The 22,920-nt window shown below is 39.2% G+C and overlaps 1 long non-coding RNA gene across 2 annotated transcripts in view; it reads right to left on the bottom strand.

The window, feature by feature from the left end:
- The window catches only part of LOC121233271, a 144,146-nt gene that overhangs the window by 32,259 nt on the left and 88,967 nt on the right, over positions 1-22,920 (bottom strand). For both annotated transcript variants that reach the window (XR_005932284.1, XR_005932283.1), the window contains one exon: positions 10,521-10,568. This is a non-coding gene — a long non-coding RNA (uncharacterized LOC121233271). The remainder of the gene's footprint in view (positions 1-10,520; positions 10,569-22,920) is intronic.

Genomic DNA, 22,920 nt, shown 5'->3' with positions numbered 1-22,920 from the left:
TAGGAGGAGCTAAGAAATGGTCAGAAACAAAATGGCTAAATCACGACCTGTACATGAGAAAGCGGTTTCCAAGAGAACATTCCAGCAGTAACTCCCATATAAAAGATGAACAAAACAAAGGTGTTTAAACAGGGAAGGGAAAGTAAAATGTCTAGCACATGTAAATTATTTTACAGTACACACATGAATTACTAGCCCATTTTATTTTTTTGAAGGTAATAATCTTTCTGAAGAACTGCTGACTTCAGAAAACACTGGCAAAGTCAGCATATCTGAAAAGGCTGTGATAAAAATAGGTATGAAAATTGAAAAATTGATCTTAATTTCTCTGTCCCTCAAAGCATAGCATGTAGAAGATGTGTAATCATTTTAATTTCTACCCAGCAGATTACATAGAGGCATACTTTAAAATGTGCATACTACAGCAAAATGAGATAGAATAATAAGCAAAAGTGTAGAAAACCACTAATAATGAATAATATCTGATTTCTCTGTATCCAAATGGGAAAACATGATGTTCCACCAGTGAATACAGAACAGCATATTAATCAGGAATAAGTCCAATTGAACTAAGTTTGAACAACACAGAATTTCTGTGAACACAGCCCAAGAGTGTTAGTGCTTCTTGATAAAACAAAGTAAATAATAAATATTTATTTTTATAAAAATTGCTCCACTCTTTTTAGCATTCAGTCTTGCTGTAGCAGTCTTTGTACTGTGGAGGGCTACTGATACATCTCTTAATCCAGCACAACAACTTGGGGTCAGAACTTGCATGACCAGATGCTGATGGCTAGTTTTTATCAGCATATAAGGAGCAAGCTGTGCTGATTAGCGAATCCTAATGCCATTATCCAGTGAAGCTGCCAGGTGAAGTTCACTGTTGTGCAAGAGCTGTAACACAGTGTGAGGATGCGGTGAATATGTATAAAGTGCATTGACAAACAGGTATCATTAATCATGAACAGCAGTCTCATTAAAAACATCAGCCTGCATTTCTTTTCTAACACATGAGAAATCATGAGCCCTTCTTGTATTCTTAATTATGCTGAGATTTATGAAAGAAAGCAATTATACTAAATTTCTCAAAACATGATTATTATTTTTTACACACTGCTTTTTGCCCTATGTTCTAATGAGAACAGAAAGATTACAGCCCAGTTCAGCTGGCGCAAGAATGTCATTATTGTTTCTAGTAGGAACACCTTTGTCTTATAATAAGAAGATAGACATCAAATACATTATATTTTATGAATTTTGTGGGTTATTCTGTGAGATCATGTGTGTGATCATGGAAAGCTTATTATTATTCTGTTCTCATTAACATTTTGTTTTGCACTAGAGAATCAAAGAAAATTCATATAAATGTAGTTAGTTCTTTTTGTTGCTGTTTGGTTCCTACCCTATTGCTCTCAGTGACAAGACAAAATTTAGTATTTCTGTACAGTGAAGTATTCAGCAATGACCCAAAAGAAACATCAATCCTTTCTGACTCTGAAAAGCAAAAAACCTGCAAAGGCAAAAGATAATGCACCTTTCAGGCTTCCTTTGTCTTTTCACTCATATATGAGGGGTATTTATTATTTGTCTTAAAGAAACTTATTTTTCTCTGAAGAATAAAGCTCTGTTGGTAAGGGATGTTTGCTGTGGAACTGTTTGCTTGTAAAGCTCTGGGACATGGGAAAGAAATAAGTTTAAAAGCTTCAAGTCATTTTGATGCTTTTCTTTTTGTAAAAGCAGTTTTTAAGTAATGCAAAAGAAAGATCATAGTTATGCTGAAAATACTTGGAGGCCAGTGCTTTGAGGATCCTTTACTGTAGTTAATCTCTCAGACTGTTGCTGTCACTACCACTCTTTCTGAAGCATTTCCTAATTGGCTCCCTGAAAGTTCAGCTTCTTGCCCTTCAGAGAGCAGCAGCATGGCTGCTGTCAAAGAAGGAGCCACTTAACTCAGGGTATGATCTTAATAAAAATTCTGTCTTTCCAGAAGCATTATTGCACGTACCTTTTTATTTCCTCCCTACTTTCTACTTTCTTTCCTACATTAAGAAAAAGGACGTAAGAGCTTGGAGTCCACAAAAACCTTCCAAGCAATTCCTGTTCAAAACAAGCAGTTTGGCGCTGCTCTCGTGTACATTGGTGTGATGACTATGGAACAGTGATCCCTGAGGTGAGTTATTCCTCCCTGGGAATAGTTTCATAAACCAAGCGCAAGAAGAGAAGCAGGAAGGAGCTGTGAGCAACTTTGCTCCTCAGGCTATGGTTTCCAGCATAGCTTAAAGCACCCCCAGACCCAGTCAGGCTTCATCAGATGTTAGAATTTTGTAACCTCAGAAGGGACTGTTATGATTTCATATATGAGGAGAAAGAAAAAATACTTCCGTGCCTTCTGTTATACAACTGCTACAGAACAACTTCACTCAGTCTATCCCTGAGTATTCTGTTTTGATTTTAGATGATAGTATGAAGCAAACAGTTTCTCATTCGATGTAATTGCACCCAAAGTATTTGCAAATGTTGATTATTTGTCCAAAAAAACAAGCTTGAGAAAAATAATTTTTAAAAAACCTTTTCCACATGAGATTCATAAAATTACTAGTTATGTGGCTAGTTGCAAAGCATTTATCTAATAGCCAAGGATGGAAGAAGATGGATTCTCCTTCAGAGATAGTTCCTTTATGTTCAAAACACCTAAATATTCCTTAATATACTGAAATACTAAGCCAGAGTGTGACTCGGTGATTCCCTTGCCTAGAGATTGGAAGATTTGCCTTGCTTCCAATGACCGCTTAACTATTTAAAATACAAGGTAGAACATTATCATCAAAAGGGACTGAGATTAGCCCTGGGACTTCTATGCAGGGTGGCCAGCCTTTCAATCTTGAGCTGCATGTGATTCAGAGGCAGATCAAATAAATCTGCCACACAGCTAGCAGCAGAGCAACTCTGTTGTGGGAGCTGCCAAATGATCCAAAATCCCAGCAACAGGAGAAAGCCAGCCAGCAACAGCCACTGAGTCTTGATTCAATAGGTCACCTGGAGTTTGCAGCATGCACAGCGATAAAAAAATTGCTAATTTGCCTTGGCAAATTTTGGTGTGCTCTTCATAGGACTGAGAAGCCCATAGACTGGACAGCCCACAGCACATCATCTTCGACATGCTCCTGTGAGATGGGTGATGTGAACTTAACTCATCGTCAGGCAGAGAAGAGAATTGTCTCTCTCTTACGCAGGTGAAGTGTCTAACTAACTGGGATTACAGAGCAGAAAAGCATTGGTGTCTCTCTGTATTTCGTGAGCTGAACTCTTAGTTATCTATGCTTCCTGTAAAAGTGCATGGAAGGGAATGTTTGAATCAAAAGGTTTGTTCTACTCAGAATGGTTTTTTTTTCTGGATGCTTCTTTTCAGCAGGAAATAGTCAGATTTTGTCTATTTGAACTGACTCCCACTCTTTTCTCCCACCTATCATTTGGCTACTAGACAAAACAGATTTTCTTTTGGCCTGTTCTCAAAAGAAATTACTAAAGTGGTATAGTCACAATCCTGAAAATCCTGCTGTCCTCGAGGCTGAACTCAGAGGTATTTTAAAGCCATAACATTGGGTAGAGAATGAGAATCAATTGACTTTTTATGTTGCTGAAACAATATAAAAGGAAAGTAGCATTGCTCAGTTATCCAGTCTGTATCACTGAGATTAGAATGAGGAAAAATATATTCATTTATGGCATGTGTGAAATTAATATCTCTGCACAAGCTTTTCTTAAGAGTAACAGGCAAAAGTGCTTTGGACAGTGTAAAATAAACATAAAAATAGGCTGGGTTTTGTTTCATTTTTAAATAGTATATGTACATTCATACTTTTTACATTTTCTCTTCTACTAACGCAGAAGAGCTGGATCCCCTATAAATTCCTTAAGCTATAGTACGAAATCTCTGTCAGATCAGCAACAGAGAATGAGTATCCTGTCCTACCAAATTTTCTTAGACTAAATTAACTCCAGAAAGATCCTTTTTTAAAGAAGATTAAGAACTGTGAAAATGAGACATTTGTATTGCCTCTGTAATGGCTATACATATATTAGGCAAGTCCTGACAGAGCAAAAATTATTCTCTGATTTCTTCCTCTCCTTTCATTATTTGTGGTCTTGTTTTGCACCTGTTCAGCACTTGTCCTTACAGATGCATTTAGCTATCGTTTAGGCACTTGCAGGAGCAAAATGAGAACAGATGCGTCATAAGTACAAAATATGTGCTAAAAGGACATGCCGTAATGGGAAATCAGAACTGAATGGGAGGAAAAACAAAACACGGCAGGATATAGAGGATGCAGACCTAAAATTAGCATAGGATAGCTACATTGAAAAGACAAAATTCAGCAGATAAGGGCTCCTGGTTTATTGTCTAAAATATGCCTATCTGCATTCCCAGGGAACAGCATCAATTTGTCTTGATTTCTGAATAAATTGAGCTCTCAAGCAAAATCCCTGTAAAAGAAGGCAGCTCTATTTTTATCACTGTGACCTTTTTAGAAGGACTTTAGGCAAGAAGGAAACAAACTTATCTAAATTCCTACTACCCAAAGTCCAATTTTGCTTTCCTGTCTGCAGAATGTTTTTTGCCAATGTTTTATAGAAGTCCAGCACTGAGAGTCTTTGAAAGTTCACATATCACAACAGGTTTGCTTACAAGTTTGGTCTTGTCTGGTCTTCAACTGGTCTTTAACTGGTGTTAAAATATTATGTAAGAATCTAGATCTGAAAATCAGTGATGTTCATTGGTGGCTTTGGTTACCTTTGTATCAAGATCTGAATTTAAAGAAATAACCTTGTGAATGTGTAGGAAATGGCACAAAATCCATAGAAGTAATTTCTTACTAGCTATATTAAATGTATTAACTGCCACAGTTAGTTTTTTTGCCTTATTGTACATTTCCCAGGATGAGAAAACCCTGATTTAATTAGAAGCTTTACTGGGACTGCTAATACCTGGCTTGAAATAAAGAGTCATATTTATTCAGGGCACATGTTCTAGAATGAGGGAGGGGGTGCTATGAATAAAGGATTTTTATACAGAGAGTGTTATGTAGGGTGGGTTTTGGCATTTGTGAAAGCACTGTAGGTTAGTTAGATAGCTGGCTGAAGCAATCAGTGAATTTTTAACCTCTGTCTTTAAGGGTGTGGTACCAGGAGACTGGAAAAGGCAAATATAGTGCTTATTCTTAAAGAGAAATTAAGACATAATGAATTGTAGACAAATCAGCTTAACTTCACCTTCTGGGAAAATTCTGAAACAAACAATCTACTCATAAGAAATTGGAAAATAATGGAGAAATGGCACAGTGGTCAAGATATAGCTGCGTACACCAAATCGTGTCAAATCAGCCTATTAACTATGAAATATTAACAGCAGTGTAACATAGAGCAGGAACAGATTAAATCATATACATATTGATGGTATCAAGGTTTTTGATACTGTGTCAAGTAATACTTTCCAAAACATGGCTTTCATGGAGCTTCTCTAAGGAGTGTGCAAATATCCCTAAATAACTATATCTGAAGTATAAGGCTCAATGATATACCAGAATGGAAGGATGTATCCAGTGGGGGCTTCATGGGGATCTGTCATGAGTATGAAGCTATTCATATTTTCATTCAAAATGACATAGTACTGAGCAAGTATATTGAGTTTGCTTGTGGCACAAATGAAGGACTGCAAAAACTTTGGAGAGCAGGACAAGAATTTGAAAGAAACTTGCCAAAAATAGAGAAAAGGTTCTGGAAAAACAGAATGAAATTCACTAATATACACTTATATATGCTTATGTTTATGTTTATATGTTTATGCTTAGGTAGGGAGAATTGTATGTACTACAGGATGCAGAAGACTAATTCAGGAACGGCTTCTCAGAAATGTGGTTATATCCCAAATTTCAGCACTTGGTAACAATATCAGGTATTTGCTGTGAAAAGCATAGGAGTGATAATTGCTAAATAAGCTAGAATTTAGTCCTGAATACCTGGGAAGTCATCTTTCTCCTTTACTCAGCTCTGGTAAGGCAGTAACTAGAATGACCAGAAGTTAGAAAATTGTACGTACAGGGAAAGAGTTAAAGAAATGGGGTGGAGAACTGTCCTAGTTTCAGCTGGAATAGAGTTAACTGTCTTCCTAGTAGCTGGTACAGTGCTATGTTTTGAGTTCAGTATGAGAAGAATGTTGATAACACCGATGTTTTCAGTTGCTGCTAGTAGTGTTTAGACTAATGTCAAGGATTTTTCAGCTTCTCATGCCCAGCCAGCGAGAAAGCTGGAGGGGCACAAGAAGTTGGCACAGGACACAGCCAGGGCACCTGACCCAAACTGGCCAACAGGGTATTCCATACCATGTGACATCCCATCCAGTATAGGAACTGGGAAGTGGGGGGCGGGGAATCGCCGCTCAGGGACTAGCTGGGTGCCGGTCGGCGGGTGGTGAGCAATTGCACTGCGCATCATTTGTACATTCCAATCCTTTCATTATTGCTGTTGTCATTTTATTAGTGTCATCATTATCATTATTCGTTTCTTCTTTTCTGTTCTATTAAACTGTTCTTATCTCAACCCGTGGGTTTTGCTTCTTTTTCCCGATTTTCTCCCCCATCCCACTGGGTGGGGGGGGAGTGAGTGAGCGGCTGCGTGGTGCTTAGCTGCTGGCTGGGGTTAAACCACGACAAGAACAGAGAGGAATGCAGTGTATAAAATAGCCCAGTGGTTCAGCTGCATGTGACCCAAGGTAGCATGTCTGGGTGACTTTGGTTCTGTTTTACTAAAAAGATAGTTGTTAAACTGTGGAAGTACATAAGTTAAAACCATGCAAGATAAGAAATGTGACTATACAGAAGTGAAATTGCTGAGATGGTAGTGACTAGTAACTCAAGGACTGAAAGGGGAATCTAATGACATAAACCTGAGAAAAAGGTAGAGAATTAGGAAACAGCAACCCAGGCAGTTCCAAGAAACAATGGAGGTAAATACTTTCCCACCTGACGCATAATTGCCTAGCTGACACAGATCCATTAGGCATGGTGAGGATATTAATGCTTGGCTTGGTAACTGCATGTATCAACCAATGAACACTTTTTCTAGCCCATTACATGAGGTATATCCTGCTTGCAGAGTCCTCCTTTACATAGTAAGAGATGCTCAAGGAAAAGCAGGTGATTGCGTGCAGGGTTACAGCAGGAACACAGTAACACCGAAGGATTGGTGCAAAGAAGGGGCAAATCTCTTCTCCGATAGTGGAGCAGCTGAAGTGGCTTTGGATTCTCTGTTGCTAAAGGTCTTAGCAGAAAACCTTAGACAGACATCTATGAAGAATGTCATAGCTACAGCTGATTTTGTCTCAGAGCAGAGGCGACATGAAGTTGATTTTCTGTGAGCCTTTGGAGTTTCACGAATGTGGATTCGTGAAATAAGCACACTGAAAGATGGACTGAGTTTAGGCTTAATGTGATATTGGGAACACTGAGTCAGGAGCGATGTCAAGGACTGTACAGTTTCCCAAGGGCAACGCATGTCTGAGTCTTGTGATAGCTCAGTGTTTAGCTCATCACAAGAGAAGGAGGTGGAGAATAAGGTCATTAATTTTAACTGGATTATAATGCTCTACTCTATGCCTTCCTTGACTACTATGGTTTATTTTGGAGAGAAGCAGAACAAACACAGCAGAAGTATGAGAAACAGTCATGTTGAGGAAACATGAAATTTCAAGGGGGATAATTTACTCAGGCTCTCCAGTTACTTGATGTGGACTGTACAACAGCCTGGCTGCTGGTGATTAGATGTCTTCCTGTGCTCAAACCAGTTTGGCTAGCACTAGCTTACGTATTGTGGAATAATTACTGGAGGTGACTTATTGATATGTCCCCCTCTTAAGGGAAGGTAAACCTCCAGGGTGGAATGCAGTGGATATACAAGAAATCTGTTCCATAGTAATTACCTAAGCAACATAACCTGCAGCCGTAGATGTTAGCAACACCAGGCGAACTTGGTGTGCTGACTCTGAGAAGCAACACGGAGGCTGGAGTGGAGTGGAGACACTGCGGCCAGGCTCTGTGATATCACCAGAGGGATGAGGAACTGGAACTACTGGACCAAGAACAGAAGGTCCCTGCATTGAATCCACTGAAGCAAGGAGGTGAAATAACAGGGGTTCTGTCAACGCTATTGCCTTACTTCTGATTTATACCATAAGTGCCCACTTCTGGAGTAGTAACGCACAAAATCATGTCCTCTGGGTGAACTTTGCTCATTATAATCTCATTATAATACCAAAACACACCTCCATCCCAAAGGCTACCTGCCTCCAAGGTGCAACCACCACTGAGCATGCACTCTGAATTTTTTCTAGCATATACCTTTAAAAGTAAAGCAGGGAGATTTTATACCAATCATAATAAAGGTATGTATGACTAGAGTCACTCAAGCTCCACCTAAAAATAAGAGAACAGTAGAAAAGTGCCTAAAAGAGGAGGACTGTTAGGGAAGATACCATCATAGACAAGTCAGGAGGACATTGCTGACTTCTGGGATCAGTCAACGGGCTGAACCTCTTTTCCCCGCTTAGGGAAGCCTATGGGTAAGATTCAAACCCTCGGTTATACCGAGTGCTTCCCCGGGAAACCTAGAAATCTCTGTAGAGTTTTTCCATGATTTAACGCATTTGTAGTCAGCTGTATTATTCATATTCTTGGTACTTGAACATGCTTTGCGGACAGTGTATTTATCACCGGCAATCCTAAAGAACCTGCACTCCTGCTGCTTTAATAAACTGTACTATTCATTAATCTAGCCATGATAGTTCTCACTGAACGCAACCAAACCTCTTAAGTCTGGCCGTGTTAGTTCGCTGAACACGACTAAATTGAAAGTACGTTGCACTACTTGTGCATCCGTAATCATGATAGTTCAATATATTGAACGTGACCGGATTTATAGCGTCGAACTGGGCATCACTCAAAATCTAAATCTAGCTGCCCCCAGCCCCTCTGATATCTGAGGACAAACTGGAATGCAAGGGGATTTATTTTCTGCCCAACTTCTTTAGCCTTTAATGCAACAGGTATACAATGCAGTAGCATGCAGTAACCAGATACTAGATTGTATCAACATCATTTGGTGAATTCCATTACAATCTGTGGAAGCTGAACGGGCTTATTATTTTGAAAATTGTGTCAGTAATAATAAAACAACCCCCTATCAAAAGGTCCCACCAGGGGAAAATAACTGGCAAACACCTCAAGATAGTGTGTATGAATTAAGATGCTGTTGGTTCAGTAGAACCGTGCCAGCTAAAGATCTGTTTAACAAATTAAATTCCTGACATAAATTACAAGTATTGCCTAATCTCATTTTTAAAAAAATGGTAATTAGGTTTCACTCCTACAAGCAGTAGGATAATTGTGTCCCAAAGGTCTGGAAAAAGGTTAAACAATTAGACTGTATTTGCAAATGAATATATCCTGATTGGCACTTGAAAGGATAAAAGGTTTATTTGAAGTCTTGTCCATGGCTATCAGGCTTAGTGCTAACTTAAAAACATCTCTTCAGATACCTCTGGCCCTTGGATGGAATTTGAGCAAAGGTTTCCATCTAATCATAGCGAGGAGTGCACTGAGCAATCCAGCTGACTTCTTGTTTCAGTGACTGAATATTAGGATTTATTATTAGTTGGTAAATTATTGATTATTGGGTCAATATATCTTGAAATTCAGCTCAATAAAACACAACATTTATTTATCACAGCAATTTTAGAGACAAGTAAACTGAAACAAAGGTAGATTTATGAACCCACCAAAGGTCACACAAGTGAATAGGTCACACAAAACAAAGAATAGGTCTTCTGAATGCCAGCTTCCAGTCCAACACCTGCACTACTGGGTTTAAAATGAGTAGTACAGAGAAACAAAGCAGACTGACAGGGCAGGAAATTGATGGTAAATGATACAAGAAATATCATTATAGAAGTAATTTTGTTTCTTGTGTGTGGCAAAGTCCAGGTTAAATGCAATTCAGAATGATTTCTGGCTCAACTATGCAGAAGTGTGGTCCAAGCCAGTAGTCTATGCCACTATACACACTGGGCTACAAAGTGATGAGGCTGGTGGAAAAAAACAATGGAATTCAATCATATCATAACTGCTGATCTTTTCAAAAATTCTTCAGCTATATATGGAGATTTATCTCCAATACGGCATAGCATTAAATTTAATGGTATTCTTTGCTCATTGCATTAGCTTGATTTAAAATGGCAGCTAAAATATTTCTTCTAGGAGGTAATTTGAGTTAATCTGTTGAATTATGCTTTCAGTAGTTGTAAAATACAGAACAGTAAGCAAGATATGGTAGTGGATAAACCAAAACAGTAGTATAAAAATCTGTAACTATTCTGCATTACTGAAACAGAAGTACAGGACATAGATTGCAGGATATATTCCTTTTCACTGATTTTGATACCTCAGAATTTCTAGAACTGGAGAACATACCTTGGAGCACAAGCAAAACCACACTGAAGGCTAGGCTTAGGTCTTGTTCTGCAAGAAGTAAAGGAAGAAGAATTAGAATTGCTTGAAAATACGAAGAAGAGTTTAATTATTCACAGATAATTATTTAATTTCTGTGTTTCATAACCAGCAAATCTAGAACATATTTTAAGTTTTAATTATCTCCCTATATAGGAGTTAAAACATAAAAAACAACTGACCTTCCTTGTTAAGTGGAAACATCTTTGTGGTAAATAGTAATATTATGGATGCAAAAATCTTAAACAGGGTTAGAGGAATTCTTTCATACCTTGGAGAAATTAATTGCCCACACTGATGGTGTTGATTCATCATGCACTCCTAAAAAGAGTACAGTAAGATTTTTTTCAATATGCAGATGTTCATAGAGCTTTTCCCCAAAAGTCAGTCATCTCAATTGCATGCTCCTCATATACATTAGGATGATAATCATAGAGTCATAGACTGGTTTGGGTTGGAAGGGACCTTAAAGATCATCTAGTTCCATGCCCTTTCCATGGGCAGGGACACCTTCCACTAGACCACGTTGCTCAAAGCCCCATCCAACCTGGCCTTGAACACTTCCAGGGATGGGGCATCCACAACTTCTCTGGGCAACCTGTTGAGTGCCTCACCACCCTTATAGTGAAGAATTACTTCCTTGCATCTAACCTAAATCTATGCCATAGCCATACTAAGTTGAAACAAGAAGTGCTTAAATACAGAGTAGTTAGCACAACTTCTCTGCAACACTATATCCTCTGCATACAGCCATGTCATCTCCATTTTATTGAACAAGCGATGTCTGAAAAATAAATCTGTTTTTTGAGGAAATTCAGTAAGATTCTTTAAATGGAGTCTACTATTCCAAAAGGAGTAGGGAAAGGACATAAAAATTAGCTCCATAAGTAAACCAAATAACATAGGAAAAACTCTTTAGAAAGTTGTTGACCTAGTTACCATGGCTGTTGTTAGGTTTCACCACTAAACAGGGAGACAGAAAGATATTTGGAGTACGTATCACGCAGTGTGAATAGTGAAAGTAAATAGGATTTAGACGTATTCTTACCCTCTGTGATGCCTGCCTTCCTAGTTCATAGAAGCATAAACCTCCTTCTACAAAAATGTTCTTGGAAGGTTATGTATTCTTTTCAGCCAGAGACTGGTGAATGTATATGCTGCTCTGTGTTTGGTGAGATTCTGAATTAATTCTCATGCACCCATCAGCCAGGCTGCAGGACTTCCACACCGCTTTTGCAGGGGGAGTGCTCACTGGCAAGGCCATGTCTCTACTCCCGACATCAAATGTATGCATACACCAAATATTTAGACCTAGTTTACCTAGGAACCTTCTTAATAAAGGTAGATGAGGGCAGAGCCTTTTCAGCTAAGTAGCACGTTTGAGCACAGTATCCATTCTGTCAACACACGAATGCAACTGGAAGAAATCCTAAAAATATCCAGGAGCTGGCTGGGATAAAGTAAAAACCTCAGTTTTTTCAGCCTGGTAGTGCTGCTTAATAGGCCTAACTGAGAGTAGCTACTTCCATGGATAAGCATTTGAAGCGAGAGCTGCAATCCTTGGTTCTGGCAGCAGCAGTTATTCTTGCCTGTAGTGTGAGAGACTGAAAGAATTAATGCCTCAAACACTGTGGTGGGGCAAGTTCTGCTTAAGGACTGACTCTGCATAACAAGGAACTCTGCCTAGGAAGGAACCCCAGGTGAAGAGCAGCCGGTCAGCACCCATCAGCAGCGGGAGGGGAGGGCTGGGGAGGTCAGGTCGTGCCAGAGGGTGCACAGCTCCCTGCTCCGATGTGCTGATCAGGGCAGCTCACGCTGCAGGGAAGGGGAAGCTACTCCCCAAACGACCCCCAAGCCCAAAGGCTCACAAACCGCTCATGACACCTAATTAGCCTAATGAGTTCGAGTGCCCGCCCAAAGGAGGGGGCAAGGATGATAAAAGGACACAAACTGAAGCCCTGGGTGTGCAACCCTACCGGGAGTGGACCGCTTGGCTGACAGGACCGACGCTGGACCGGTGACATCTCTTTTTTTTTCTTCCGTCATCCCTCTCTGAGAAGGAGTCTGGAAGGAAGGGGGTCTGCTCTGAACCTCCTGACCCAACGGGAGGGCTCGCCTTATTGTCTGCCCTGAACCGATCCCCAGATAAGCAAAGCCTGTAGTGTATGTTTGGTGATGTAGGGTTAGCCCATGTTACACAGTTTACTGATGTAGTTTCATGCCAGTTCTTGTTGTGAGCAAATAACAATTGAGTTTTGTGAGTTAAAGGATCCCTGCTGTCGTTTCACCTTAATCCTGACCTGGGAATCTGCAAACCTGAGTCATTGTACTGAGAAATTGGGATGTGAGCATGTAGTTAATTAGTCCATGTGAGGAGGGTGTGATAACCTGCTGATAAAAATCAGTGGCCTCAGAGCTTGTTCTGGAGGCCTTGACCACAGTTCTCTATACCTGAATTTAATCACATATGGTGTGGTCATCTGCACACCGTAATCCTCCTGCAGTGCTGCTGCAGATATCTAAGGGAGTTTTCTATTCAGACCGAAGAAAAGCTGTGCTCAAATTGTAGGAAGTTCCTCATGACTTATTATAGGAATTGATAGTCCTTTAGTGAAAAGATGGGTTAACAAGTGTTAAGCAAAAAGGATTTCAGGTGTAACTGGTTTAAATTGGAATGTCTGCCTACTTGACTCAGGAATGTTACTGGGAAACCTGATGCCCTGCCTTGTGAGTACATGCTTCAGGGTTGTCATGGACTGAAAAAAAGGACAGCAGTTGTGTTACTGTATTGCTTTGCTATGGTGGTTACAGTTTATTTTCAGCATAAATTGATCAGGACTTTGTTCTTTATCATTAACTGTCTCTCTGTGCTGCTTTCCTCTGGAAAAAGGATGATTTAATATATACAAATATCACAGTGAGAAATGGGACAGTAAGAGAAGCCAAAACCAGTTATGCTAGTTTTGTTTTCCTCCTTTAGTCTCTCAGCAATAGGTAAAGCTTTCCTAGGCACCAAATAACTTGACTGCCTAAAGTCTGGGTTTGGATTTGACTTAAACCCTTGTATCCCAGTGACCTTTAGTAAAGCTGAGATTTCTAAGAGCTAGTTTTGTAGCACTTCAATGTCTAGATTGGTTAGCAGACTTTGAATGTGTCACCCAGGATCCTTTCTGTTGGATAGTCCCTTCAAACCTTGAGAATGGTCAAGCACAAAAAATGTGTAAAACAAGTCTTGAAGAGATCAAAGAGATTCCTGGGCCCTACATCTCCTTTGCTGTGAGTTTTCTCCTACTTCAATTATGTTTTTGTCTCCCTTAAAAAAAGAAAAAAGTCACAGTAGGTGAACTTTTTTGTTTGCAAGAAAGGAGGTGTAGGGTGAGGAAACCCTATAAAAACAGAGCCTGAAGTGAAAAGTTCACATTGATGAGCAAAAATCTAAATCCCTCCGATTATATCATTATAATCTGATTATATATTTATCTCCAAAGAACTGTACCAGGCTTGAAATAACTCCTGTCTTCCCTTGACCTTGGCAGATTTCCAGAAAAAAGCTACACAATCTGGAGAGCTTTAACACAGCTCATGTAGGAATAATTCAGAGGCTCTATTTAAGGAACATATGCTGCATCCACTTATTTCTAAGAGACGCAAGGATAAAAACTTACCACCCTGAAGAGAAATAAAGTGCGAAAAAGTATGACAGTGGGGAACAAACCAAAACTTCCAGGAAAAAATATATCGCATTAAAATCCAGCAGGTATCCATTTTTTTCTTTTTAGAGAAAACTGCTTAAAGTAGCAGTGAGTAGTGATTTATTATTTTCAAATACAACTACTGTTCTTTCTGTTTGAGAGACAAGGTTTCTCCTTAACAGAAGAAAGATTCTGATTCTTTGTACGTGTATATACATCAAGAGCAATTGCTCACCAGAAATAGCCATGCCAGGTTTACACCATCATATATGGGACTGCATCTGTTCTGTTTTCCTCCCTGTCCGGAACTACTAAGCAATGGTGAATACTGACTCTTTTTTTTTTTTTTTTTTTTTTTTAATGAAGTGGTGTTAAAGAAGTGTAATTCCAGCCACTACTGCATTAGGACAAGGATAGTATGGGTAAAAGCAATCGGAGATTAGAATATCAATATCCATAAAGAGCCTGGGTTTGTAAAGCCTCCTTGGAAAGAGCTTGTGCAGTGAGCTGCCTTCAGATGTGTTTGTGAATACATCCTGAAGTAAGGGTGTGACCTATATAGACAGAAATCTTAAGAAGGGTGGGGAAAATAAACTGGGATTTTCCACCTCAGTTTTCTTGCCTCTTGGTTGTATGATTACAATCTCACCATGTTTCCATGGAAGTGGCAATGCCCACAGTAAGCTGTGCAGTCTCCAGACAGCTGGACAAGACTCTTTGTAGGGTTCAAACAGGTTAGACAGCAGGAGAAATTTTGAAAATAAGTTTCAGAAGACACCAAGTACAACAGCAACCTGTGCCTGAGAGCATTCTGTGATTCATGCAGTGCTCCAGCAGCAAGGCTTGGCAAGGCAGGCAACAGAGCCCAGCGCAGCAAGGAATGTAACACCTTTAGATGCCACTTAATGCAGCTGCCTTTATTTTGAGACACAAAGGCTTTACCTGAAGGCACTGTAAAAACCATTCAGCAGTATCGCTGCTGTCTGTCACCTAACCTGAATCATCAGAGTCATCAGTGACTCTGTGCTGTAACTAGTACTTAATGGGCTGGAAAAATCAAGGGAGGATTGCTAGCCTTGTTCTACCTTTTCTTCAAGTTCATGCAGAACACAAACCACACAGTTTTTCATCTTATTTCCTAGTTGCTACTCTGTGTGTTTCTGAAGGACAAAAGCAAGTCTTACGCATTATATTATTGGTGTAGCATGTCTTTTGCCACATATCTTTCATGCCAAATAGTGGTTTTTTAAATTTGAGTCACACATTAATCATTATGCATGTATTTTGTTTTGCAGACATACATGGGAATGTGTACACATTTATGACTAATTTTCAAATCTGAGGTATTTAAGCAGAGACATCGAAGACTGGCTTAGTTTGAAACACCATTATGGAGACACAGTTGTTAGCTAGACTGCCTTTAAACAGTTACTTGAGATCTTTCTTGAGATCTTTCTTCCATACTAGCCAAATAAATACATCCCTTGGTGCAATAAAATAAGTTCAGAATGTACACAGAGTTTTGTTGTGTAGTATACATATTTTGGCTCTAAAATGCTTTATATGCACCACAGTTAAATTTTGTGGTGAAGAAGGTTTTATTTTCTTATCCAAAAAGATTTTGTTCCTGACTGGCTTAAAACTGGGTTAGGGTCTATCAGTGTGATGGATATCATGCTCTAGGGGTAGTGTCTGGAAACCATTTGTGTAAGTCTATGCACTGCCCAAGGGTGACAGTTCAAAATTTCTTAGCAAAACTGCAAATTCATCTTCCCAAAGTAGGCTCTCTAGCCTGAGTCACCTTGTCAAACAGGTGACAGCAGATGAAAATTCACTGGTGTTCAGTTCCTTGCCCAACAAAGTCATGGGCTCTGCTGTTTCAGAGTTCAGAGCAAAAAGGCTATTTTCTTTTTCCAAGTCTCTGCAATCCTACATGCTCAATAGTCATAAAACACCTTGCTCTTTGACCATCAATGGGTTTCTGCCATATCTGCCTGTTGCCAGGGTCTAGGAAGACCACTGGATGTAGATCCATTTTTACCGTAGATTAATGGGGAGGGGGAATTAAATGTAAATCCGAAAGCATTTAACAATGAGTGGAAAAACTGTGCAAAAGCTTAAAACTGTAGACCCAGAAGATGTGGACACATATTTAGCTAATGGTCGCAAGAGCATTCCAGACGCCTTTAGAAGACCTTGAACAGAATAAACAAGAAGACAAAAAAAAAAGATGCCACTTAGAAGAACACAGGTGCGCATTCCATGATAAAGGGAACTTGGCACAAAGAACTCAATTCGGCAGTTTATCTTGACCAATTAGACTGAGACAAGTTTCCCATGTTTTAGTTGGTATAACCAATTATGTACTATGTTTATGCGTGTGTACAGAGTTGGTATAACTAATCATATTTTATGCTTGTGCGTGTGTACAGTGACTTTGCAGAATATGTGATTATAAATATGTGTGTGTTTTAGCAACAAACATCATCTGCTTTCAACTTTACAGGCGTCCGTTTATTTCTACCTCCTGCAAGAAGAAACCTAATTAGAGGGGTAGACCTATAGCTAACCTGTTTTACTAATCTTTCAGATCAATTCTTCTGTTGGTGAATGACACATTCCTTTTAATATAATTCCTTAAGCAACCTTGTGAAAGAGAATGGCTGATTTTTAACACAGTCAGAACCTGTATGTTCTATAACCTCAAGTTCAAATTGAAAAGCAATTGGAGAAGTATTTACTAAGTCTGGTCAGAAAACATTTAACTTCAGTTTTGGCTATGTTTTCTTAACTTAAGCGTTCTTTTTTTTTTTGGGGGGGGGGGGGGGGGGCAGAACCTGAAAGCTGATTTCAGTGGCAAAACACTTTACTTTCCTCTCAGATATGACATTTTTTTTGTAGAGGTCACAGAAAATGTCTGGGTATTTTAAGGGAAATGGTGTACAGAACTGTACAGGAAAAGGGTGATCCAGTATCTTTCAGATATTTTTGAGACAAAAAAGCACAATAACTTAAGATGCTCTTTTTGCATGGTGTCAGTCTAAGAATGAGGTGCTCCTTTTTCAAAATGTTAAAGATTTCCTCAAAATTGTGGACCAAAACCTGCTTGTTTATAGAAGGGCAAACACATCACTTGTCTAACTCCATTATGAATGATAAAGGGATATGTGGGATAGATTCATTCACAAATTTCAGAAGGGCAACTCCACTCATCGGATTGAGAATTCAGCCTTGTATGAAGCCAGAATATAAGATGATGGTACTGGGAAAAGTCAGCAGCAATGGGATATTTCATCTTTTCCTTTCCAAGAGATTTTTTTCTCTCTAATAAATCCCAAGTTTGTTTAAACTGCATAGCACTGCGAGTTACAAACTTATATGGGAAAGTTAAAGTATTAGAATGTGGATTTGCCAGATAATCAAAAGCAGCTCTTTATGGTTTAAACAAAATCAATGAAAAATACTTTAATAAGCAGTCAGCAGTTTTAGTAACTTGCCAGATGTTACTGCGTACATATATAGTAGCTGCAACATGCAGCCTGAATCATTCAGACACTTAAATGAGCATTTGCCATAGGCAGTATGGAGAAGCCATGCATTGCAGACGACATTGTTATGGTGGTCTTTGCATGCCATGATAAAACAGAATCAGAAAGCTCCCTTTCTCATTGTCTTATAGATAAGCGATCTCCTTTTCCTTGGCTGAGATGCATGAAAATCTGCCCTCCCTTTCTGTTTCTACATCTAGAAAATGCATGTGTGAGAGTAATCACACATAAAATCAAAATGTATTGCTGTGTAAAGGCCATTTACAAACCTAAAAGCCCTGGTTTGCTGCTATAAGCAGAGTGTGGAAGAGACTTGAAGGGCTAATCTCCTAATTCTGTGGGAAAATGGTGAACTGTGAAACTCATTGTGGGAAATCTCTTCCTTCAGAGTAAAACTGTGGACCTCAGGAGTATGACCATGCAATAATAAACTAAAAGCCTATTCAGTTTTCTACCTTCTTATCAGCTCTTCTAATGTTTCTGCCAGAGATAGTTCCACTGTAACGAACCTGTGACAAAGAAGCAGCCTGCTTCCATCTTCTCCTTTACAGCACTTGCTTCTGACCCATTTGTAGCACAGGGCATCAGGAGGCAGCTAACAAAGTCAGTGCAAGGTTAACAGCTGCACTATTGTCGCAGGATTATAAATAGTCACTAGAAATGTCCCTTGATCTCCTCAGAGCTGACCTGGGTTGAGGAATTGTTTAAGAGGTTAGGACTTTTTTGTTTATTTGGGGGAGGGGTTTTAGTAGCCTGAATTGTTTTTTAATCCATTACAAGTGTTACTGAAGTCTCCTGTCACTCAAAGGGATTAGAAAGCAAATATTTATCTCTGTTGTTTCAGTTTGTTTACTTTGCATTTGACTGAACTTCGGATATTGCCAATTTCATAGAAAATGACTACCCCACTGGTGGGAACAGGGAGCAGAGATAATTGTGATTCCAGCTGTCATGGTTCTCCTGGGAAGCTCTGGGATGATGAAGCTGCTTTTTGCCCCTTTTTATGAGCTGGGCCCAGCACATTGAAGAGCCATTGGAATTCCCGTCACTGGCTTTTGTGGTTGCATGGGCAGCCCTCCTCCAGCCTCACCACGGGGGATGTGTGCCCTACCCTCATACGAGAGCAACAGCAGGTAACAAAGACAGTAGGAGGAAGCCGGGGGGGGGGGGGGGAACCCCTACACACTCTCCTAGGAAAAAAGCTAACATCAGCACTGCCTCTTTGGCTTCTCTTCTTTGAGGAGATTAATGACTACTTTATTCCAACACAGCAAAGTATTTTTCACACAGGCTTAACTCTGGGTGCTGGAAATTCAGTGGAAATCAGACTACTCATGTAAGGGCACACTTGTAGAAAACAGCTTAGAGATATCTTTGTGTCAAACCAAAGGTAAGCTTCTTGATCAGCCAAATCCTATTTGAAATTCTCAAAGCCTTGTAGGTGGTCACAAAAGGAACTGCTCATATATAATTTAGTGTGGCACTAGCCACATAAAAGTGGTGATGTCTTGGAAGCAAACAGGAAATGGGTTTTTCTAAAAGAATTAAAGTAGTAATAAATAACATCATGTTCTTCAGATACTGCAAGGGCAAAGAGGGAGAATGAGTCACTTCCCATTTGCAGGAATTACTGCAAGGAAAGAGACTAATTCTATCTTCATTTTTTTTTTAGAGTCTTCATGTGAAGAATCCAAACCTGCCTACTTGCTAAAGTAAAGCTAGGTGTGGCTGAAGTCTTGGAAGGGTCTTGGCTGAAAACACAAAAATCTTAGCAAGTTCTGCAAAGTTCAGCTGGAATCTCCTGGAGCCATACTGAATGCTTTGTATTCCAGCCACCTGGCTCAAGCCCACCTAACGTTCAAACTGAGCTGTATTAATCAAGGAGGAATTAAATTATTTGATCTGAAACCCAGAATACTGAGCATGAAATGAAAAAACAGGCAGTTATAGACATACAGCTGATGTCTTTCTCTGCAGACATGCAGTGCCTGACTTCAGTGGAGCTATTAGTGAGCAAGAGCAGCAGGTTTTAGATATATTGCCACATCTTGTGTAGTAAATTGAGGCAGCTCTATTGAAGTCAGTCACTGCATAACTGTAAGGTGAGACAAGAGTTTCCTGCCACTTGCCTGATTAAGACAGCCACCCTGTGAGTGCTGAAGTCCTAATCTAGCACTACCCTCAGCAGAGATGCTGGCAAATGCAACAGATATGGTGTTTTTTGAAAAGGGATACACAACTGCTAATTACTATCTTGCTGACCCTATTAAGGTGCTATAGCTGTGCAGAAACGTGAGCAAGGCCTTCAAACAGATGCCAAAGAAGTTTGTTTGATGCACATACAGCATTGCTAATAGAGATTTATTCTGTTCCCAATTAATTGGGGTTCCTTTTTATTTTAAAGGGAAAATAAACATGCATTTTTGTAAAATTATGTTTGGGCTGTTGCTGGAAATTTTTTTTTTCTGTAGTTATAACAAAAAAAAAAGTTGAGGGGAATAGAATAATAAGGGGTGATGTAAGTTTGAGTAAAGTGCTTGAGATAACAAGTAAGAATTTTGAATTTATCTATTAACTGATGTGGTTATGACAGGTTTAGGAAGTGAACAAGATAAAAAATATGAAAAGATATTGAAAGGAGAAATTCTTTGGACCATTTGTCAGTATATTTTCCAGTATGTGAATTCATTATATTTCTCTCTGATTATGTTTAGGTAAAAAGGCAAACTATTTTGATTTTTAGCAATAAAAAAAAGCTAAATCTCCCTCTTTCTCAGTTTCTACTTAACTAAATCTTTGACTTTATATAATAATGGTAATGTGGCTGGTCAAAGCTAGACCAGCTAGAAGATACAACTATAATTTAGCCCAATTGAATAGTAAGGTAAATGTGGTAATCATGAAACTTTATTGATGCAACTTTATTAAAACTATAATGCATCTCAGTGCACAACAAAGCATGAACAAGGCGATGAAATCTTGTGCCAGTCCTGCGTATTCATTTAATTAAAGGCTGAAAAAAATCTTTTTTCCCTTTCACACAAATATTGTAAAAATAGTGTATTTCTTTAAACAAGGTCTTATTAAAATTAACCAAGAAGCCAGTAGTATTCCTTCTCACAGTATTCTCTTTAGCACAATTGCTTCCCTCCTTTATGGATGTATTGTTTTTAAAACATGAATAAAAAGATAAGGCTTCTGAACAAAAAGAAATTAGTCAGAATCATCTTTCACCCTTCTACTGACTGGAGGAAGAAATAAGAAACTGTATGTTATGTCCAAGATGTGCTGTATATGCAGCACATTCTGAGAGCTGCGCTCCATGATAGCATCCTGTGTGTGGACAGCACCAGGAGAGCAGTCTTACGTAAAGCCAGTGGCAAGGTACTCTACATGACATCTGCTGGGACTAAGCCATAACAAGCAAACATGCTGGTATATGGTTTGGCATCTGATTAAACCAAGAGTTTAGAAACCACCTGAAAATCCTGCCAAACTTGTGGCCTTTGTCACATGAAAACTCCCCAACAGTAGTGTCAGCACCCCTCCAACTGCTTCCCAGACTGATACCCATATCTGCTTCTACAACATCACTGAACCATAACAAATGACAGATCTTTGTAAATAAATAATGATAATACTCCAAAGGCTTGCCTAAAGCCAGCTGCCACTGTGAAACTAATATAGCTCTGCAAGGACTGTGAGACCTAGAAAACATGCTGAGATGCAGAGAGCTCATCCTAGCAAAGGGAAGGTTAAGTGGTGATTTTATCACAGTTTATAGATATATGCAAGGAGAGAAGACCTCTCATGCCAGACAGCACTTTGATTTAGCAGATAAGCTGGAAGCTAGATAAAATGAAAATGAGACAAACTTAAAATGAAAACATGTGCACATTTTTCACACTAGTCTAGTATTGGAATAGATTTTGAGGTATGTGACAGTTTATCCAGCTCTTGAATTCTTTAAATCTAAGTAGCCTGTCTTCCTATGAGACATGATGTCATTCAAGCGCATTGCCATTTGGCAGGATGCAGGACTCACTCAAAGGAATTTTATGCTGTGTCTTTATGAGCTTCAAACCAAGTGATCATAAATGTTTCTCTCCAGTGCTAACATCTGTAAATGGAATTGCTGCCCTGATGAAGTCAACGGCAATTTTCACCCTGCTTTCTGTGGGAGCAGGATTTTATTTCACAAACACGTAACTGTTTGCAATTTGTGCTCTTGGCTCCAATGGCTTAATATCACCTAACTATATTTGGTGATTACTTATCTACTAAATTATAAAGTGTTGCTGGTGATGCCTCTTAACTACTACAGAAGCTGACTGCCTGTACGCATTGCCCATTACAACTCATTCCTTTTACATGACGTTCACCCACTTCCTCTCCTCCTACTAAGATATATGTCGAGACATTGGTGAAGATAAGAGTAGTTCATTGGACCTTGTATAAGTAGCTTGTGATGGAATAAATTTTACCTCAGAACTTTTGAAATTGTGTTACTATTAAAAATGAAGCATGCCAATTAGGTTTACTGACTTTCTGGTAGCTTCACTTGAGATCCAGCTAAATCTCTGAGATTAAAACTTCCCACTAGTTGGTTTGCTCTTGACTTTTATCTCAAAGTTCATGTCATTTGCTGTTCTGTCAAGTTTTGAAGTGGCTTTTATAGAACAAAATAGCCCTTCAAGGCAAAAGCAAATGTTTGAAATAACAGACAAAAATATGCATTTCTGTACGTGCTAGCTAGGAATAATACGAAGGAACATCATTAGAAAATGTAGGATGCTTGTGAATGGAATCCTTTCTACCAGTAAGACTATTATTACTGGCAATTAGATTAACAAAGCTATTGACTGATTACATAAAAGGTCTGCTTCCCACCCCTTGATTACCAGGTACATGATGGATGAGGCAGGCATGGACAAAGCACAATACATCATTAATCTTTGGGTCTAATGGGGTTATTAGTACTGTGTCAGTACATCAAACTCACACATCCATCTGCCTATCAGAACAGATTACACACTCTACAGCACGCAAGAGACAGAAAACTGATACCAACTGATAGCCCATCAGGACATCTTTAAAGTCTGGCATAACTCTCTTACTGCTACT

The sequence above is a fragment of the Aquila chrysaetos genome, chromosome 4 (genome assembly GCF_900496995.4).
Source record: "Aquila chrysaetos chrysaetos chromosome 4, bAquChr1.4, whole genome shotgun sequence".
Lineage (NCBI taxonomy): Eukaryota > Metazoa > Chordata > Aves > Accipitriformes > Accipitridae > Aquila > Aquila chrysaetos.
The sequence above is the reverse complement of the archived record's forward strand: the minus strand, read 5'-3'. Positions and strand labels throughout refer to the sequence as shown.